Consider the following 22,706-nt stretch of genomic DNA (forward strand, 5'->3'; position numbering starts at 1 on the left):
GTGTACGGATGGTAATTGGTTACGTTACCTCTCTAATGACAGTGGTCTACGACTCTTGGCATATTATAGAGACATCCCTTACTGTAGTTGTACATTGCATGGGTGTAATCCGTGATGATGATTCAAGCTGATGATATTCTGGACAAAAAGTGCTCTGAGCCATGCTTGTTGTTGCATGAACCACTTCACATTGACTCTACAGACATTTTAGGCTTCAGAGTGATATACAGATTCCTGGAATCTTATACTACAGATGTATCCCAATAAATAGCTGAGCAGGTCGCAGATCCTGGGATTTCTTATACGGAGTGATAACTATTTCATTCAATCTGGTTTGCTCTGCCCTAGCTGGGCTTTCATTAGTCAGATTGTTCCCTCACTCTTGTCCATTTCTAATTTTCTCTAAATTGTTGTATCTACTATGAGAGAAGCATTGGAAAAATATATAAATATATAGTCAGTATATTTAGACTACTTAGCTAACATGAAGTCGGAAGGGATGGGGCCACACGGCATTACCGACCTGTCCAACTGTCTGTGGTCAGCTTTTATTTACAATTTAAGGCCTGGTCCTGCTCCTAATGTAGTCAATGGAGCCTTGACTATTGACTTCATTAGAGAAGGATCAGGCCAGCGATACTCAGACTGAGTCTCGGGAGCCCAAGTGGCTCTTTAAAGTGTCTCTCTCCTGTGGCTCTTTGAAGCACATGGTATAAGAAACACTGAGTGAATTAATTATTAACCAATCTACATTATTAAGCAATCAGAAGGCTTTTACTATGTTATTAACCAATTGTAGTTGATAAAATTTTGCTTTGAGAATTATATATAAACAATGAATTCACACTACTGTGGCTCTTTTGGATAATGTTGATCGCCAATTTATTTGACTCCTGAAGCATGGAGGTCTGAGTATCACTGTATTAGACCCAAAATCCTGTCGGTGAAATCCTGTTCCCAGCAAAGCCAATGGCAAAATTCTCATTGATTTTACTGGGGCCAGAATTTCCCCCTTTTCCCCCCACCCCCTATCATTAGGAGTGCTAATATATACAATGGAAAACTGATAGATTACAAGGCCAGAAGAGACTACTGTGATCATCTTCTCTCATCTCCTGTATAACACAGGCCAGAGAACATCCACAAAATAATTTCTAGAGTAGATTTTTTAGAAAAAAAATCCAATCTAGTTATAAATATTGTCAGTGATGCAGAATCCACCGCCACTGTTGGTAAGTAGGTCCAATATTTAATTACTGTGACTGTCAAAAATGCACACCTTATTTCTAGTCTCAGTTTGGTAGAATCATAGAATATCAGGGTTGGAAGAGACCTCAGGAGGTCATCTAATCCAACCACCTGCTCAAAGCAGGACCAATCCCTAACTAAATCATCCCAGCCAGGGCTTTCTCAAGCCTGTCCTTAAAAACCTCTTTGGAAGGAGATTCCACCACCTCCTTAGGTAACCTATTCCAGTGCTTCACCGCCCTCCTAGTGAAAAATCTTTCCCTAATATCCAACCTAAACCTCCCCCACTGCAACTTGAGACCATTACTCCTTGTTCTGTCATCTGCTACCACTGAGAACAGTCTAGATCCATCCTCTTTGGAACCCCCCTTCAGGCAGTTGAAGGCTGCTATCAAATCCCCCCTCACTCTTCTCTTCTGCAGACTAAACAATCCCAGTTCCCTCAGTCTCTCCTCATAAGTCATGTGGTCCAGTCCCCTAATCATTTTTGTTGCCCTCTGCTGGACTCTTTCCAATTTTTCCACATCCTTCTTGTAGTGTGGGGCCCAAAACTGGACACAGTACTCCAGATGAGGCATCGCCAATGTCGAATAGAGGGGAACGATCATGTCCCTCGATCTGCTGGCAGTGCCCCTAATTGTATATTCCAACATGCCATTGGCCTTCTTGGCAACAAGGTCACACTGTTGACTCATCTCCAGCTTCTTGTCCACTGTAACCCCTAGGTCCTTTTCTCCATTCGATCCCTAGTCTGTAGCAGAGCATGGGATTCTTCCCTCCTAAGTGCAGGACTTATAGAAGCTTGTAGCTTCAACTTCCAGCCATTGGATTGTGTTACACCTTTCTTTGTTAGATTGAAGAGCCCATTTTGAAATGTTTCTTTCCCATATGGATACTTACAGATTGTAATCCAGTTACCCCTCAACCTTCCGTTTGTTAAGCTAAATAGATTGAGTCTGTCACTCTAAGGCAGGTTTGTTAAATTCTTTAATCATTCTCGTGGCTCTTCTCTGAATCCTCTCCAGTTGATCAACATCCTTCTTGAATTGTGAGCACCAGAACTGGACACAGGATTCCAAATGAGGTTGCACTAGTGCCAAATACAGAGGTAAAATAACCTCTCTCCTCCTTTTTGAGATTCCCCTGTTTATGCATCCCAGGATCGCATTAACTCTTTTGGTCACAGCATTGCACTGGGAGCTCATGTTCAGCTCTTTATCTACTGTCCCCCAAACCTTTTTCAGATTCACTGCTTCCCAGGATTGACTTCCCCATCCCATATCTATGCCTTGCTTTTTCCTAGGTGTATACATTTACATTTAGCCATATTAAAACGTTTGCCTCCAATTTATCAAGTCATCCAGATCACTCTGAGTCAGTGACCTGCCTTCTTCATTACCACCTCCCCAGTTTTTGTCTCATCTGCAGACTTTATCAGTGATGATTTTTTATGTTTGCTTCCAGGTCTGGGTCTAGTTAACAGGGAAGGGATCACTCAAAAATGCCTTTTAATTCTCTTTGATGCATCTGGCACTGGCTACTGTGAGAGACAGGATAGTGGGCTAGATGGACCATTGTGCTGACCCAGTATTGCCATTCTGTCATTGACAAAAAATGTTAAATAGTGTAGGGCCAAGAACTGATCCTGGTGGGACCCCACTGGAAACACATCCACCCCATTTGCAGTTACATTTTGAGACCTATTGCTTAGCCAGTTTTTAATCCATTTAATGTGTGCCATATTAATTTTATGTGATACTCAGATACCACAGAATATGCTCCAAGGAGAAAGTCCAGGCTATTCACCTTAACACACTTAAAACTGCCTTCACCAAATAATAACACTCTACCAGAGAAGTATATCACATCATGAAACGGGCCCCACAAATGCCCTGGGAGAACCTGCTTCAATACAAAAATAAAATCCCCTCTGACCACACACTCCTAGTTGTCACCTACCACCCCACACTGGAACCCCTATATCTATGAGTATCATCAAACAACTACAACCCCATTCTCAAATCTTTCCTGAACCCTCACTCTGGTCTTCAAACACCCCGCCCTCCAAAAAACCTCTCCAAGGTCATCAGAAGAACAAGCTCCCGACAGACCAGAACACACCAACTCAAAGCAGCACCAAATCCTGTCAGAACAATCCATGCAAAACCTGCAGTCATATCTCTATTGTTGCAATGAACAACACCCCCCACAACACACCTTTCAAAATTTGTGGATCATGTGCATGCCTATCACAACACATGGTGGATCTCATCCACTGCACTAAATACCCCAATAACAATGGTGTGGGTGAAACCAGATAATCACTGTGTTCTGCAATGAACTCACACAGGAAAATGATACAAGAGGAAAACACCACATCGCCTGTGGGTGAGCACTTTTCACAAAGTGATCACCCTCTCAGTCCTCATCCTCAAAAGGAAGCCTGCACAACACTTTCAAAAGATGAGCCTGCGATCATAAATTCATAATTCTGCTAAACACTCACAATCAGAGATCCTGGATTTATGGCTTTTTACAACAAAACACTTTTTGTCCTATGTCTGCAGAGGTGTTAACAGACCACTCTACCTTGAATTGTTCTTAGAATATGTGTTAAGTACTTACCCAAAACTATCTGTTCCACCTTGCATTTAGCTGTGAGGCTCAGAATACCTTTCCCAGACCTGAAGTATAGCTCTCTTTCTGGAAAGCTCGTCTCTCTCACCTACAGAACTTGGCCCAATAAAAGATATTACCTCACCCACCTTGTCCCTCATGTTAATTTTATATCATTCTAGTTCTTTAATCAAAATGCCTTCTAGAAGTCGATTACATCACCACTATTGCATTTATTAATGGCATCAAAAAAAAGATATAAGGTGAGTTTGACAGGTTCTGTTTTCCATAAACCCATGTTGATTTGCATTAATTGTGTGACCCATCTTTAAATATTGGGGACAGGATGGCTAGAGAGTCAGGAGTGAGGCCTTGTCTACACTACGGGGAAGATCGATCTAAGTTACGCAACTTCGGCTATGCGAATAACATAGCTGAAGTAGACGTACTTATATCTACTTACCGCGGCAGCCACACTACGCAACGGTGACGCTCTCCCATCGACTCCCCTTGCGCTTCTCGTTCAGGTGGAGTACAGGAGTCGATGGGAGAGCGATCTGCTAAATCGACTGCATTGAACCCCGGTAAGTGTAGACAAGGCCTGAGTTAAATGAACAGCAAAAGGGGAGAGTAAAAAGGAGAAAGATATGAGAACTCAGCACCATGGGCGTCAACTTTCCAATGTGACCCCGACTCTGTCCCAGGGCCTGCCCCCAAATCCACGTCTTCCCTCAAGTCCCCACCCTGCCTCTTCCTGCCCCATTCCGCCCCCTCCGCTGAGCATGGTGTGTCCCTGCTCCTCCCCCCCCCCCCCGAGCCTCCTGCATGCTGTAAAACAGCTGATCACGGCACGCAGGAGGCATGGTGAGGGAGGAGGAGGCGCTGATCAGTGGGGCCTGCTGGCGGGAGGCACTGGTCGGGGAGGAGGAGGCACTGATCAGTGGGGCCTGCTGGCTGGTGGGAAGCACTGGGCGGGAGAGGAGGGGTTGATAGGGGAAGCTGCTGTACCCACTGTTTTTCCCCATGGCTGCTCCAGTCCCAGAGCACGCACGGAGTCGGCATCTACGCTCAGCGCAAAATTGAGATGTTAAGAACAAAATTAATCAAGGAACTGAAGGACAGGAAGAGAAGAGTTCTTGAATTGTCTCTACACCAAGAAAAGTGGAAATTGTTCATTTATCAGCATATATTCAATCTTGTTGATGTCACTGAAACCTGGTGGGATGATTTGCACACTGGAGTGTTACAATCCCTGGTTATAACCTATTTAGTAAGAATGGTGTGGGTAAACGGGGAGGGGGAATGGCAATCTATGTCAAAATTGCATTAGCTGTTTTCAAGTTACTTGGAAGAAAATGAGCCTGAATGCTTGCAGATTAATGTCCTGACATATAAAGCACAAGATGAGGTATGTGGTGGTGTCTGCTACAGAACACCAAATCACACTAGGGAACAGGATGACCAGCTCCATATGCACCTATCTATAATGGGTAGGCAAAAAGCTGTGTGATCATGGGGGACTTCAATCTGAGTGACACATTCCAGAGGTCTCATGCTGCCAGTACACAAATATCCTTGGAATTTCTAAACGTTACAGCTGACAATTTCCTAACTCAAAAAGCGTTGCAGCCAACACAGAGAATTCTTTTATTAGACCTTGTCTTAATGGATAAAGAGGAACTGGTCACGGAACTGAAAATTAATGGTAGCTTAGGTGCAAATGATTTGGTCACATTTATAATGTGCAAGCAGGATAGAGTCCAAACCAGTAAAAATAAATAAATAATAGGTCCAATTTCACAAAACTGGAAATAAATATGAGCCAAATCAGCCGAGAGGAAAAATATAATCAGAAAAAAAAATTGAATGATTATTGTGAATAATTTAAGAACACTTTACTAGATGCCTAAAAAGTCCCACCCCCGCACAATCAAGGAAAAAGGCCATACTGGTTAAGAAATAGACTTGGTTTAGAGGGGATGTGAAGGCAGTTGTAAATATATATGTATATACCCACACACATACATACAGAGATGGAAGAAAGGGCAAATTGATAATAATGAATATAAATCTGAAGTTAGGAATTGTAGGAAATTGATAAGGGAAGCCAAGGGCCACAAGGCAAACTCTATGGCCAGCAGCATTAAGGAGAGTAAGGAGGAATTGTTTCACTATTTCAGGAACAAAAAAGAATGAGGACAATGGTATCAGTCCACTATTAAATAGAAACGGTAAAATGATCATTTATAATGCAGAAAAGGCAGAAGTGTTCAATAAATATTTCTGGTCTGTATTTCAGGGGGAAAAACAGATGATAATGTCTCATCATATGGTAATGATAAAACTTTTGATTCCATTGGTTTCTATGGAGGTTGTTAAGCAGAAGCTATTAATACTGGACATTTTAAAATCAGCAGGTCCAGATAAATTGCATCCAATAGTTTTAAATGAGCTGGGTGAGGAACTCGCTTGATCATTAAAGAGAATTTTCAGTAAGTCTTGGAGCACAGGGGATGCTCCTGAAGACTGGAAGAAGGTTAATGGATGCCAATTTTTAAAAAAAGGTAAATGGGATGACCTGGGTATTGGCCTGTCAACCTGTTATTGATCCTGGGCAAGATGATGTAACAGCTGATACAGGACTCAATTAATAAAGAACTAAAGGAGAGTAATATAAGTAATGCAAATCAGCATGGGTTTATTGGAAAAGGATCCATACACTAAGTTCATGGGCCACAGGACTTTTTGAAGTCTAATAGCTCCAAGTTTTTTGTCTGGACAGTTGCCTACCATGTGGAGTCTCTAATTGTTCCCTCTGTGCAAGGGTACACCGCAGCAGGACAGGTTGGGCTAGGACTGGAGTGAGAGGAGCAAGCGTTTGGTGTGAAGAAATGGCAATTTGGCAAAAAGCTTGAATGGGGTGACATGGAAGAGCTGAGCAGCATGAGAACATAGCAATAAGCCACCAGAAAATATGCATCCATATGTAACTGGTGTGTACCTCTGGGGAACGGACAGACACAACATTAGCAATTATGCTCTTTAAGTTGATTTCAGTCATTCATATGAGTTGACAAAGATGCAATTACCATGAAGCTCAACCTATTGCAACAGGATATATCACTTTACTTCACATGACCCAACCTGACATAGGCCAATGAAGTGTGGCTTGTACATTTTTTTTTCTGTGTTCTTTTCTAAAAATATTGCTTTTAAATGCAAGTAGATTTTACTTATGGTAGCCAACATTTTTGTGTGTGTGTTTTTAAAAGAGATACAAAAGCTATTTTTAAGTGGTGGGTTCTAATCCTGAAAATCTGAATGTGTGTATACCACATGGGAAATTACTAATTAAATTGGAGAAGATTGGGATTGATTTGAGAATGGAAAGGTGGACAAGGAACTGGTTAAAGGGGAGATTACAGTGGGTCACACTGAAAGGTGAACTGTCAAGCTGAAGGAAGGTTTCTAGTGTAGTTCTTCCGGGATTGGTCTTGGGACCTATCTCATTTAAATAGGGAATTACCTGACCCCAGGGCTGATCTCGTCTAAGTACAAGCCTTCAACAACAACAACAAAAAATGGCAGTAGAATGATTTCAAACAGGGCATTACAATTTTTAATCGTTTTTATTTCAGTTGGCATGGAAGAGCAGGAGACCATGCTGTACCACATCTCAGACAATGCCATCACCTCGTTTTGTATCCCATACACTGTATTACACAGACTGTGCATATAAAATATACATGACAGCAGTATGAGATTGGGCACTGCTCTTAATGGGTCACCTTTACGGGTCACATTCTACCTTTACTAGTTTGGGATGTGGGAGACTGGGGACAGAGCCATAGCATCTGAGAAGAAGGTGGATGAGCCACCCTGCTTGCATAGATTGCAGTCACCCTGGGCATAGCAAAGAAAGTTCATGCTCTGGAATGCTGTTCATTCAAAAGGAGCCGAGTTTGCACCCACTAGCACTTACCAACCAAAGCTCAATTGAACAATGTATTTAACTTTCGATAAGTTCATGGAGGATAGGTCCAGCAATGGGCAGGGATGGTGTCCCTAGCCTCTGTTTGCCAGAAGCTCGGAATGGGTGACAGGGGATGGATCACTTGATGATTCCCTGTTCTGTTCATTCCCTCTGGGGCACCTGGCTTTGGCCACTGTCGGCAGACAGGATACTGGGCTAGATGGACCTTTGGTCTGACCCAGTATGGCCATTCTTATGTTATATTCTTATGCTGATTACACAAAATTGGGAGGTATAGCCCATATTAAGGAGTACCGGAAAATCATACAAGAAGATCTGGATGACCTTGTAACAAAGCCCATTGCCAACTCTGTCCACATATCTGTTCAGGGGACACGATCATAGGAGATAATCACATCAGTCACACCGTCAGGGGCTCATTCACCCGCACATCTACCAATGTGATATATGCCATCATGTGCCAACAGTGCCCCTCTGCCATGTACGTTGGCCAAACCGGACAGTCTCGACGTAAAAGAATAAATGGATACAAATCAGACGTCAAGAATTATAACAGTCAAAAACCAGTTGGAGAACACTTCAATCTCCCTGGTCACTAAAAGTGGCAATACAAAAAAAAAAAAAAAGAACTTCCAAAACAGACTCCAATGAGAAACTGCTGAATTGGAATTAATTTGCAAACTGGACACCATTAAATTAGGCTTGAATAAAGACTAGGAGTGGATGGATCATTCCACAAAGTAAAACTATTTCCCAATGCTTATTTTCCCCCCTAGTGTTACTCGCACCTTACTGTCAACTGTTGGAAATGAGCCATCCTGATTATCACTACAAAAGGGTTTTTTTTCTCTTGCTGGTAACAGCTCACCTTAACTGATCACTCTCATTACAGTGTGTATGGCAACACCAATTGTTTCATGTTCTCTGTGTATATATATCTTCCTACTGTATTTTCCACTGCATGCATCTGATGAAGTGGGTTTTAGCCCACAAAAGGTTATGCTCAAATAAATTTGTTAGTCTCTAAGGTGCCACAAGTACTCCTCATTCTTTTTGAACCATCAGTGTGATGTGGCCATGAAAAAGACTGATGCAGTCCTAGGATTCATCAGGTGAGGTATTTCCAATAGAGACAGGGAAGTGTTAGTACCATTATACAAGGCACTGGAGAGAGCTTATCTGGAATACAGTGTGCAATTCTGGTCTATGTTTAAGAAATATGTATTCAAACTGGAACAGTTTGGAAAAGGGCTACGAGGATGATGAGAGGAATGGAAAATCTTAGGATAGGAGACTCAAAAAGCTTGGCTTGTTTAGCCTAACCAAAAGAAGGCTGAGTGGAGATGTGATTGCTCCTGTGGAAGAAAAAATCCAAGGACAAAGGCTATGTTCTGATCCAAACACAACATGTGGTTAATTTTTCCACCACACTCTCTATAAATACACCAGAGGGATAAATACCAAGGCTCGAGAGGAGTTATTTAAGTTAAGCACCAATGTGGACACAAAAACAAATGGATATAAACTGGCCATCAACAAGGTTAGGCTCGAAATTAGGCAAAGGTTTCAAGCCATCAGAGGACTGAAGTTATAGAACAGCCTTCCAAGGGGAGCAGAGAGGGGAAAAAAACCTAACTGGTTTCAAGACTGAGTATCAGAAGTTTATGAGGGGTTGGTATGATGGGAATGCCTTCAATGGCTTGTGGCCCATCAGTGACTGCCAGTAGCAAAAATCCCCAACTGAGGGAGACTGGACACTAGATGGGGAGAGCTCTGAATTACTACAGAGAATTCTTTCCCAGGTATCTGTCTGGTGGGTCTTGCTCACATGCTTTGGATCTAGCTGATTGTCATATTTGGAGTCAGGAAGGAACTTTCCCCTGGGTCAGACTGACAGAGACTCTGAAGAACAGGGAGGGGTTCACCTTCCTCTGCAGCATGGGGTATGGGTCAGTTGCAGGTTTAAACTGTGAATTCTCTGTAACAAAGTCCTTAAACCATGATTTGAGGACTTCAGTAACTCAGGCAGAAGTTAAGGGTCTATTTCAGCAGTGGGTAGGTGGGATTCTGTGGCCTGCAACGTGCAGGTCAGACTAGATGATCATAATGGTCTGTTCTGACCTTAAAGTCTATGAAACATTATGCATTGTGGCTAATGCCAGTGAAATGAATGGTGCTACTCACAGTCTGTAAAGTTAGACACGTGCTTAAGTCTTTGCACGAATGGGGCCATAGCTCTTTATTGTTCTGATAAATCTGGGCTTAATCCAAAGCCACCAAAGCCTTTTCCTTTTCTTTAAAAAAAGTCTTAGGACCTGATCCAAAGAAAAGGAAAAATGAGAAAAAGAAATCAGCTCTCAAGTATTTTCCCAAGTGTGTTTTTCTTCCATTTGTTATTTCAGTAGCTGTGAAACCTTAGCTACTTTAGATTAATTAGTTTAACAGGATGCCAACAGCCATGTTTTGGACACAGGTTTTTAATAAACTCTCGAAAATTGAGAATGCATGTGACCACTTTACTGCTGAATTAAAATCATCTTCTAATTCAAAGAGTGACCATTAGAATAGAAAAGAGTAAGATTGCTATTGCCAGGGTTACTGCCAGCATGAACCCAATGTTCTTTGTTTTCTTCTTAGCCTACAGTCCCATATAGCTTGAGAGAACCAAGCTATCTTCTCAGATTGGTACTTGACAATCAATGATTAATCAGATTTTATTCTCTATTGTCTTCTATATTATTCATGAAGGTGAAAAAGTATTTTAACTTTCTTACTAAAAAAAAAAAGAAAAAAGGGCCTGTATCACTGGTAACAAACTCATGAAAACTGCCTCTGTTTTTCTGGCCATCATCTGCTACTCATGCTGACCTTGGAAAACTTGATATGGCAATAAAGTAATGAGAGCTGAATAAGCAATGTCAAAGTGTCATTGACGCTACTAGAGCATCGGTGACTATTGCACATTGCACATCAGTTCTGTTGTTCAAAGACACAAGATGTCTTTATCGGCTCTTTCTTTACATACTATTAATATTTGAAATCCTCCATGGACGCTGTCTCAGTCTGTTTTCTATCAGGTTGAGACCTGGCTTAGGGAATGCTGATTGTATTGCGAACTGAGAGTGGTACACTCTTCTCCCCAGTCAGAAAGTTCATTTCTTGTTGACACCTCATGCATTAAGTAACTGTATCGGTAATTACTCCCTACATAGCTCTGGATTCAGAGTGTTACAGAAGATAAAATATATCTGTTCATGCCTCATTGACCCCAGGTTTGCTGATTCTGCATTTAAATCGCAACATTTTACTGAACAGAGGAAACGATGTGAGGAACAACCAATTTACACTCAACCTCTCTTTTCCAATTTTGTTCTCTAGTCAAAAAAGGCTAAAGGCATTGCCCCTGACAAAAGGGGGGCATTTTTTGTTTAGAACTGAACTCATATGCACCTGAAGGGGGATTACACCAAAGAATACTCACACAGGAATGTAGTTAATCACATAATCATGTAGGCAATTCATGGGTAACAGATTGGATTTTAATTGTAGGCTGAAGTGGTAAAGAATACGGAAGAACGTGAAGTCTAAGAGGTGTTAAGTGCTGAAGTTCTGGAAACTATAATATTAGTAGACTGGAAAATAGGCAGCAATGTGCCCCTAATGCAACAAGCGGCCCAAGAAAACCAGTTTAGGGAATTCTGTGATCATCTCATGTTGGTATGGGAGCTCCTTAAGGTGGATGTTAATGAGAATCAGGGGAACTAAGGAGGTAGCCCAGGAGAAATGGGGCGCCCTAAAATCTATTAGGTCTGGCAGTGCAAATAAGGAAACCTGCCTGAGCGTTGTGGGCATAGAAGAGAAGGATAAAAAGGAAAAGGTGATGCCTAGTCTAAGTGGGTGGGGATGGCCACCGGATCATCATTTTACTCATCTCAGTGTTTCCCCGGGGGACATGAGTAGGATAGCACTGATTTTGGACCTTTCATGGTTTATCTCTATCTCTGTGCATGTCTCAGGCCTTGTGGCGTGGTTCATCTATTTATTGAACCTGTGAAGAAAGGACATTTGATAAGGTCCTGTAGTGTAGTGACCATAAGCAATCAAGTGATGTAGCTATTCGAGGGTCATTTAAAAGACAAACTGCTCCTGAATGCCTCATGCTGGGCCACTATTTAAATAATTACTGAGGAAATGGGCTGCCTGCTGAATCACTAAACCCATGTCCTGCATCCCTGAGGCTGGCTGAGCAGTCTTTGTCCTGACCCTATTTAGCTCATAAAAGCTGAAAAGTTCACAGTTCTGTGGAGCTGATCAAAGGGAGTTAGGCAGACCTTGGGTCCTTCAAAGCTGAGCAGAGCAGAGCAATGCCCGAATACCTTTAAAAATCTAGGCCTATCTGCTCTGTGACCCCTCTGTAAAATGAGACAAATATCACGGCCGTACCCTGCCAGGGATAAACACATTAAAGCTAGAAAACACTGAAAGGTGCTGAGACTCTGTGACACCCGCCCCGGGCTACATCCTGGACTGTGGAACCGCTGTGTCCCCTTTAACTCTCTGCTCAGGGTATCTCTCATACTGCTCTGCTAGTGCAAACAGCCCTTCAGGCTTCGCTCTCACGCGGTCATTAGCATGGGAAGCACACCCAAAGTTACATGCAGGCTCTCAGCCTCTCACGAACTGTACAGAGGAAGACACCAGCAAATCCCCCCAGCCCCAGCCTTGAACCCCAGAAATGTGCCATGTCATAAACAATGCAAGCTCATTAATTAGTTCGCCACTTCATCAAAGGATAGTTGACATGCACCAACCTTTGTAATCTGAGCAGATTGTAAGCAGTTCACAATACACAGGCTGAATTCCCTGCTCAGCATGGGACCAATCTCCCCAGTTCAAAAATCTTTTCTTCCAAATGTTCTCTTTTCCTTCAGAGCAGGTGGGGAAGGAGAGCAGTAGACTCATACTCTCAGTTCCTGTGCCTGGAAAAATACTGGCTCCAACAGAGTCAGGCATCACATGTCCGGAGGCCTTGCTGAGTCACGGAGTTAAGCAATCCCCATTTTGTAAAGCTTGAGCAACTGTCTCTTACTAAACTGTAAATCTCTGGTCAATGGCTGGTGATGGTCACATAACACATGTCTGTGCGTGGGGCACCCCCTTCGTTGCCACTAGAGAGCTAACTGTGGACATCTCCCATGTTTATAAAATATTTCAACAACTACAACCATATAGCAAAATCTCATAACGCAGTATAGAATGATGATATACATATTTTAACTTTACAGGGCATTCTTGGTATGAAATATCATAAGTATATACAAGACGTAAATGTGGGGATCACGGTGCTATTTTGAAGTACAATATGTCACCGATGCAAAGTACCACAAACAAATAGATGTGAGAGCTGACTGATAACTGTATGGGATCTATTTGTTATCCATACAAGGATTGTCTCCTTGGAACTTACTTTAAAAATGAAACCTGCTCCTGGAATAATTGACCCATTGTCCTTAATTTTGTTGACTTCTTTTCAGTCACCTTATTAAGTTCAACACACACAAAAACAAATCTGTGGTTGCACATTAGCTAGACACAGGTGTGAATCAGACAATTATTCTCTGGCTCTTCAAGGATAGATTTGTAATAGACCACCAAAGAAACAATTAAAGGAGGCAACCGCAGACCATATTAACGGTTTCAGTGTAAAAGACAAGGACAATGTTATTAGTAAAGAGATGGTTTTAATAAGTGCATGCTTGTCACAAATTTATCAGGAACATAAATGCTGTAGACTTGCTTTTTAGTAGTTTTTATTGAAACCCAATAGAAAAAGATAGTCATGGAGAAAAAGTACCACCATGCTTCCATTTATGAATCCAGCCAGCCTCTTTATCTCCTAAACAGTGGATCAGTATGCTAGAGAAAAGACATCACATGGTGCTGCATGTGTCCTGGAATCCTAAAGGCAATGGGGAAATTGGAAGGAATCTCTTTTGCATTTCCTAAGGTGATCTAAACACTTGAGCAGACTTTCTGAGTAATACAAGCTTGGAAAATAAAAAGTCACTATACAACTGTGTCATACTTATCAGGGCTCTATCAGATAGATTCATAGAATATCAGGGTTGGAAGGGACCTCAGGAGGTCATCTAGTCCAACCCCTTGGTCAAAGCAGGTAGTGTGATCTGTTAGGCTCTGACTATGTGCAGAATTGTAGTTACCTACCAAAACACCTTTCTCTTTTCAGAACAAAGGACACTCAAGAAATTGGCAAATTCAAAGCAAAATACGTTTTCACCAAAAACTGTTCAAGGGGGGAGCACATTATATTATTGAGGCTCAGAGCTTAACAGGATTCAAAAATTGTTTGGACACTGATAGAGATAGCAACAATATCCAGAGTTATAATTGCTGATAGTAAAGAAAAGAAGATGTTTGGAAGGGTGTAAAGCCTCAACCTTTGAGACATGAGGCAACCAAATTATTTTGGGTTAAGAGAAAATTTTCCCTGGGGGCAGGTTTGTTACTAACTGCTACTTCAGGACTCTCCGAAGAAGCTGCATAGGCCAGCATCAAACACGGTTTACTGGAGAAAAACGACCCTGATCTAATCCAGTCCCAATATCCTTATTAACCTCTGTTGCAAGTTTCAGAGTAACAGCCGTGTTAGTCTGTATTTGCAAAAAGAAAAGGAGTACTTGTGGCACCTTAGAGACTAACCAATTTATTTGAGCATAAGCTTTCATGAGCTGAAGTGAGCTGTAGCTCACGAAAGCTTATGTTGCAGGTTGTAAGATTTAACACATTAACTTACATTTCAGAACTGTTCCTTCTCTTCCTGTTGGTCTCAACCTTATCTGCTCTAGGTCGTATATAGATCATGTGAGGAGATCACAGATTCATAGTTTAATAAATTCTAAGGCCGGAAAGGACCACTGTGATCATTCAGTGAGACTTCCATTGGAGCACCGGCCATTGAACTGCCCCAAAATGATTCCTAGAGTAGATCTCATAGAAAAATATCAAGTCTTGATTTAATAATTGTCAGTGATGGAGAATCTACCACAGCCCTTGGTAAACTGTTCCAGTGGTGAATTACTTTCACCATCAAGAAGTTATGCCTTATTTCTAGTCTAAATTTGTCTAGCATCAACTTCCAGACATTAGATCATGTTAGACTTTCTCTGCTAGATAGAAAAGCCCATTATCAAATATATGTTCCCCATCTAGAAATATACAGACTGTGATCAAAATACTCCTTAACATTCCCGTTGTTAAAATAAATAGATGGAGCTCTTTGAATCTATCACTATCAGGCTTGTTTTCTAATCCTTTAATCACTCCCCTGGCTCTTCTCTGAATCCTCTCCAATTTATCAACATCCTTCTAGAAATGTGGGCCCCAGAACTGGACACAGGATTCCGTGGCAGGAATCTACTCTCTCTACTCCTACTCAAGATTTCCCTGTTTATCCTTCCCAGGATAACATGAGCTCTTTTGGCCTCAGGGAGCGCATGTTCAGCTGATTATCCATCATGAGCCCCAAATCTTTTTCAGAGTCACTGCTTCCCAGGATTGATTCTTCCATTCTCTAGGTCTGGCCTAGACTATTTGTTCCTGGAGGCATACATATATATTTAATTGTTTTAAACACATACTGTTTGCTTTCATCCAAGTTACCAAATGATCCAGGTCACTCTGTAGTGTATCAGTGACCAGTCATCTTCATTAGTTACCACTCTCCCAATTTTTGTGCTATCTGGAAACTTTATTGGTGATTTTATGTTGTCTTCCAGATCACTGAGAAAAAAAAGTTAGAGCATAGGGCCAGGAACTGTTCCCTGTGGAACCCCACTGGAAACACACCTGCTTGACGATTCCCCCATTTATAATTACATTTTGAGACCTAGTTGTTCACCAAATTTTAAACCATTTAATGTGTGACATGTTGGGTGGGAGCTCAGGTGCTTCCTGTTTTTGTGAAATCCACAATGTGATGATGTTTCTGCAGGAGGTGAGTAACATGCTGCCATAGAAAATTATACATACCCAGAGAGAAGGAATGTACCTACTACGTCATTCTCTCACTCTCCCTGAGATTGTAGAATTGTTTCTTAGCACGTTAAACTAATGTTGTCTACTTTATAGGTTATAAATTGATTCCATGTTGAAATCTTCACATTCCTGTGGAACTCAAAAACTCTCCCAGAGGAAGGGAACTATGGTCCTGAAGAATGTGGCAGGAGCAAGTCTGATAAGTTCTATTTTTTTAACCCTAAGGTTTTTCTTTATTTTTTAGTAAAAATGGCAGAGACATTTTTGGTCAAAATGTACATGAAATTTGAAAACACAGGACACTCAAGAGTCAGGAAAAGTGAATGCTGAGTCGTGCTGGCTGGAAAAGGAATTTTTGTCTCGTGGGAAATCCCCAATTGCTTCTGAGGGAGCATCTCCAAATAGCTGAGCAACTCCACTTTTTATCTCCCTTGGGTCTGTGGGACAAATAGAGGAGCCAGAACATTGTTGGAAAATTAATTGGGGAGAATCATTTTGCTGGGGAAGGTTGTTAGGGGTTTATTCCTTCATCCACTCACTTCCCTGGTCCTTCTCCCATGAACAGAGAGCAACAATACCCGAAGTCCAAAGGTGCAAACAATTTAATGTTTATTGGGTGAACTTCCAGCAAGCATGATTCCAGTTTCCTACCTTAGTGTCCCCTTCCCAGCTCTGACACCACAGAGCCTTACACCTGTGGCCCCGTTCCCATTCCGTTCCCATTCCCCCCTTTAGCAAAACATGATTCCAATTTCCTCCCCCTTAGCAAAACATGATTCCAATTCCGCCACCCCAATCCCCCTTCCCATTCCTGCCTTTCTTCCTGATTGACTGCAGACTATATAGTAAAACTTGAGTTCTGCTTAACCAATCATTTTCCTGAAATTTAACTAACCAATCCTAACATATTGTAACATGATTATGTAACCAATTATATCCCACCACCTTAATTAGTTTACACCCAGCAAAATTAATTATACAGTACACAGAATCAATCCCAGAACCAGACAGAGACTATACAGACAAACAAGAGGGAAATGGGGCCTACAGTGATAGAACAACAAAGAAATGAGGATTTCACATCCCAGCTATTGATAAGTGAGTTCTTGCCAGACAGGATGCTACCAAACTAAGCTTCCATTTACATCTTCTGGGCACTTCCCTTCTCTGGAGGCGATGGGCATTATCAGGACAGGATTGTATCCTAACGGCCCAATAGCACCTGATTTCAATGTGACCAGTTTGGGATGTGAGGAGGTGACCGGTCGCTTCCCAGCTTATGGCTGCCTCTGCTGCTTAGCCAGAGACCTTAGCCTAAGAACAGGGCCTCAGACTGTCAGTGAGAAAAGGCCTTATACAGTCGGACAGTGATTTTGATTCTTTCAATCTAAATTCTTAGAGTATAGGCCTTTGCAGACAGGCCTGAATATCTATATCCTAACAAAGGGCTGAGAAAGTAATTTATTGAACCCAACATTATCTTAAATTGAAACCAAGCTGCAAAGTTTGACTCTGGAGCCAAATCTGGACTTTCTGAATTTTCAGGAAGATGGGCTCCATGCTTTTGCGTCAGGCCCATTTCTAAAAGGCTCATCGCTTCGGGCTAGGGAAAGAGCCAAGGAGTTGCTATACAATCATTTTCCACCTAACAAGAGCTGCTATGCTGGATGAAAGAAAAACAAAAATTGCTTCCTTTTGTTTTCCTTACAATTCAAACACTTTTAGATTTAGTGTAGCCCAGATTTGATTAAGCAGTAATCATTCATTGTTTCAGACTATCAATTTACCACTGAAAGACTATAATGTCTCGGAAAATGCTTTGCAAATTTATTTACACACTACAGGAAAGTGAAGAAGCATGCATACCCTTTTTTAAATAAAAATTGCTTCAAAGTACAATTTGCTCAAATTGATGTAATAAGCATTATGAATTTAATTTTAGCATGTTTCCACTGTATAATCTGATTTGAAAGTATAAATGCAAATTAAATTTAAATAGCCTATAATTTTTTTAATGATATGATGTGTCATAAATATTTAGCATGGGTGTCTAATTATTGAATAAACTCGTCTTTAAACTGTGTCGATAGTAATGAAGACAAGGTCATCTCTCACTTGAGTGTAGTAAACTGATGAGTAACCAGCTTAATACATGCAACTGGTGAATGGCCTGCCAGGTGCGTAGCTTGTGGACTTCTCATGGCATCTAGAGAGCCCTGGGGAGGAATTGGTAGCTGTGGTACATGCAGGTACCAATGACAAAGGGAAAGAAAGGAGAGACATCCTGGAGGCCAAATTTAGGCTGCTAAGAAAGTGATTACAGTCCAGGACCTCCCCAGTAGCATTCTCTGAAATGCTTCTAGTTCCACATGCATGGCAAATTAGACAGGCAGAACTGCAGGGTCTCAATGTGTGGATGAGACGATGGTGTAGGGAGGAGGGATTTAGGTTTATTAGGAACTGGGGAACCTTTTGGGAAAGAAGGAACCGATACTGGAAGGTTGGGCTCCACCAAAACAAAAATGTAACCAGATTGCTGGCATGTAAAATTAAAAAGATCATAGAGGAATTTTTAAAATCCGGGATGAGCAAAAGTGGACAAGCACATGGTTCAGACAGAAACATCCCTTAGGGGAGTATTTATTAAAAGAGATATGTTCTATTCTAGTAAGGAGGATTGGGTAGAAGTTGATAAAGTACAGGTAGGAACTGAAGTGAAACAAACAAGAGTCCCATTCATAGAATCATAGAATATCAGGGTTGGAAGGGACCCCAGAAGGTCATCTAGTCCAACCCCCTGCTCGAAGCAGGACCAATTCCCAGTTAAATCATCCCAGCCAGGGCTTTGTCAAGCCTGACCTTAAAAACCTCTAAGGAAGGAGATTCTACCACCTCCCTAGGTAACGCATTCCAGTGTTTCACCACCCTCATAGTGAAAAAGTTTTTCCTAATATCCAATCTAAACCTCCCCCCCTGCAACTTGAGACCATTACTCCTCGTTCTGTCATCTGCTACCATTGAGAACAGTCTAGAGCCATCCTCTTTGGAACCTCCTCTCAGGTAGTTGAAAGCAGCTATCAAATCCCCCCTCATTCTTCTCTTCTGCAGACTAAAATTACATTCAATTACATCACATGAAGGCTGACAACTAAATACGAGGAATCCTCGACTTTACAGTGTTTGACTTACAACGAATGGCACTTACAACATTTCTGAGTTGATACCCTGATTCGACTTACAACTGGTTTTGACTTTATGATGCTCAGTCCCACAATGGAGTTTATTGCGGTTCTTAGTTACGATGTTTCGACTTACGACACAATTTTCAGGAACCAGTTATGCCATAAGTCCGAGGACTGCCTGTATTGACAAATGTTGTAAATGCTTCTATACAACTGCTACAAGTTTAAATACTAAGATGGGTGAACTTGAATTCCTGGTATTGAATGAGGATATTGCCAGAATAGGCATCACAGCTTGGTAGAATAATGGTAAACAATGGGACATGAAAATACCAGGAAGGAATGACAGAGTAGATCATGCTGGTGGGGGAGTGGCACTATATGTGAAAGAATGCACAGAATCAAATACAGTAAAAATCTTAAATGACAAACTGTACAATAGAATCTCTATGGATAGATATTCCATGCTTGATTAATAAGAGTATAGCAATAGGAATATATTACTGGCCACCTGACCAGGATGGTGATGGTGACTGTGAAATGCTCACGGAAATTAGAGAGGCTACAAAAAAAGAAAACTCAATAATAATGGGGGATTTCAACTATCCCCATATTGACTGGGTGCATGTCACCACAGAACAAGCTGTAGAGATAAAATTTCTAAACAGCGTTAATGACTGCTTCTTGAAACAGCTACTCCTACTTCAACGATCAACCATGCATGAAAGAACAAACAGTTAGCATTTCTTTTCTCAGATTTGCTGATTTCTTCTTGGTAGAACCCGCAATATAACTGGTGATCTGTTTATTTCAGCAGTTATTTCAGTAACCTACCACTTCTTATAACATACTGAGTTGGAATTTATCATTACTGAGACCCCAATCCTGCAAAGACGTAAACATATGTATAACTTTAAGTATGTGAGTAGCCCCCTTGAAGTCAACAGGAGTTTTGACATTGAGTTCAGTGGAACCGGGATTTCACTCGTTAAGACGACTCACATACTTAAAGTTAGACTTATTCATCAATGCAGCATTACAGTCTAATAAGTTAAGAAGAGGCAGAGGACACAGTTTTCCCTCTGTATTTAGAATATGATGTACGTAATCTATACAAGTGATCTGCAAACTTAAAATATAGTTGTAAACAAGTCCCCCGGGGGTGTTTCTCCCACGCAGTGGGTGCCCCCGGACATGACCGATTATAAACACTGGGTGGACCCAGCTGAGGTCCCCGTCTCTTAGTCCTTGCAGTAGCCTTTGCTCTTTCTAGGTCTTCTTCTGTTTCTTTATTGGCAGGGCACCAAAAGGGAAACAAAAGGTCCAGTGAGATTGAGAATAGACTTCCTGGGGCCAACTCTGAAGGAAAAAAAGCCAGCAATATCCCCTGACATCAGGTGGGTCTACGTAGCGTATTTACAAGGGTCCTTCTGGCCAGGAAGCTCAATCAGGCTCTCCCCAGAATGCTTATTCTGGGAATACATGTCACTCCTTGCAGGTCTCGGGGTTTAAGTCTCTGGCATGGGAATTTTTCATGTTGCTTCAGGAGCAACTCCAGCCACTTCCAACTCCCTCTGTCTTCCACACTGGCCTCCTTTTTAAAGGCCTCCTTCCTATCATGCATGTTTGGGAGGAATGGGGCTATCTCCACACACAGAGCCTTTCTAGCCCCTTTTGCATCATTGTGAGGTTTTTACACCCTGGCACACTCACAATAGTTTTAATAATGACCATACATATATATTTGGAAATACTATCATTCAAAGTGCATAGCTGCCTCTGTAAATTGTGAAAGACAAGTAAACTATGTATTTATATATGACATCCACAGCAGAAATTGAATGTTAAAAAAATCTGTGTAAAGATAAAAAATTTCTTTCAGCTGTTACTTTTGACTCTGGAAGACCCTAAGTACCTCTTGGAAGCTAGGTAGATTTACACCCATTTGACAAAAGGACACACTGAGGCACAGAGCGGTTATTTGATTTGCCAACGTTACACAGTGAGTCAATGGCCAACTCATGAGAGTATTTAGGAAATCTGGCTCCAACTGCCTGTATCTAAGCTCTTTGCCTGCCATTAAAGTACTCTTCAAAGCATACGATAAGTCAAATTCAGAAGTTAATAGAGCAATTAAACTACATGTCCCTTCCAAAGACACCCTACAAAGGGGGCAATCTGTGCATTTATATGACCAGAACAATGCAGTCAAATGCTAGCTAAACTATATTACAGTATGAACCCATGTCACAGGGTCACTCACCACACTAGCGCCTCCTGTTGGGCGTTTTGGGAATTAGTTCAGTCCCAGCGGGTGCACCCTCGGGTGATGGCAGCGCCCGTCTTCGCCTCCGCCTGCAGACCCGTTACAGCTCCTTCCTCTCGGTGTCTGCTTTGTGGCACAGCCTTCTAGCCGGGTTACCATCCGGTTTCCCCCCTTCCGGGGGACTCCTCCAACAAGAGTCCAGCCACTCCTTGCAGTGGCTTGGCAGTGCCCAGCCAGGCCGCTCCTTCAGCGGCTAGTGGGGGGCCCAGGCTCATCCACTACGCTGGGCCCCAGCCCAGGGACCCTGAAAACAACAGCTTCCTGCTGCCCCTTCCTTCCAGCTCCCTGTCTCTGTTCCCTAGGCCACTTCCCCGCAGCCTCAGTTCCTTCTGCTCCTGCCTCTGGCTCCAGCTCCCTTGCCCTCTTCCCAGGGCCTCGAGTCTGTAAGTCCTGGCAGCCCGTCAGGAGCTCTCTAGGAACCAGTCTTCTCCCCAGGGCTCCCTGCAGCAGACTCTTTGCTCTGGTCTGCAGCTTCCTTTTATATGGGCTGGATGGGCCATGATTGGCTGGTCCAGCCACCGCCCTAAGTGGCTGTTTCCCCTGCAGCCCCGCTTTTGGCTGCCTGCCCCTCCGCCTCCCTAGGCTGGTTTTAACCTCCGCCCCCAGGGCCAGTGCAGGCCAGGCGCCCCATCAAAACCAGCTTGGGGCTACAGCTGGAAATAAGAGTTTTAATTTTACAACACAGTATATATTGTAAAGAGAACACCAAGTATAAAAGGATCTCAGCTATCACTGTGGGTAACCTTCTCCCAGGGACAGCTGTCTAGTTTTGTTGTGTATGCTCAATGATACCTTTTCACTAATCTTAACCTAAAGGATCTTGAAAGAAGTTAAATTGAAAGGTCAACTTTAATGTAGAGACCATTAAGTGGATGAGACAACTTTGACTGGATAGACATTTAACCTGTAAATGAACAGCAACAAGGAAGAATAAAATGATAAATAGCTCAATCTAAACAAATTACAAATGTTTTCATAACAATTGTTTTACCACACCGGTTTCTATCTTCTCCCTTTGTCTGGGTGACAAACATCTTTTATTACTTTTGACCTTCCAGTGCATCCAACTACTCTGGTAAACCACATGACTGTCAAATCAAGTCTGATTTATTTTATAGATGCTGTATGCAACAAATATTCGACATTTAATACAAACAAGAGGAAGTATATTTTAACACAATCTACATCTAAACTGTGGAACTCATTTCCAGGGGATTTTATGATGGTCAAAAGTATAACTAGGTTCAAAAGAGAACTGGATGAGTTCATTGAGGATAGCTCCATC

The sequence above is a fragment of the Eretmochelys imbricata genome, chromosome 6 (assembly GCF_965152235.1).
Source record: "Eretmochelys imbricata isolate rEreImb1 chromosome 6, rEreImb1.hap1, whole genome shotgun sequence".
NCBI classification, from domain to species: Eukaryota; Metazoa; Chordata; order Testudines; family Cheloniidae; genus Eretmochelys; species Eretmochelys imbricata.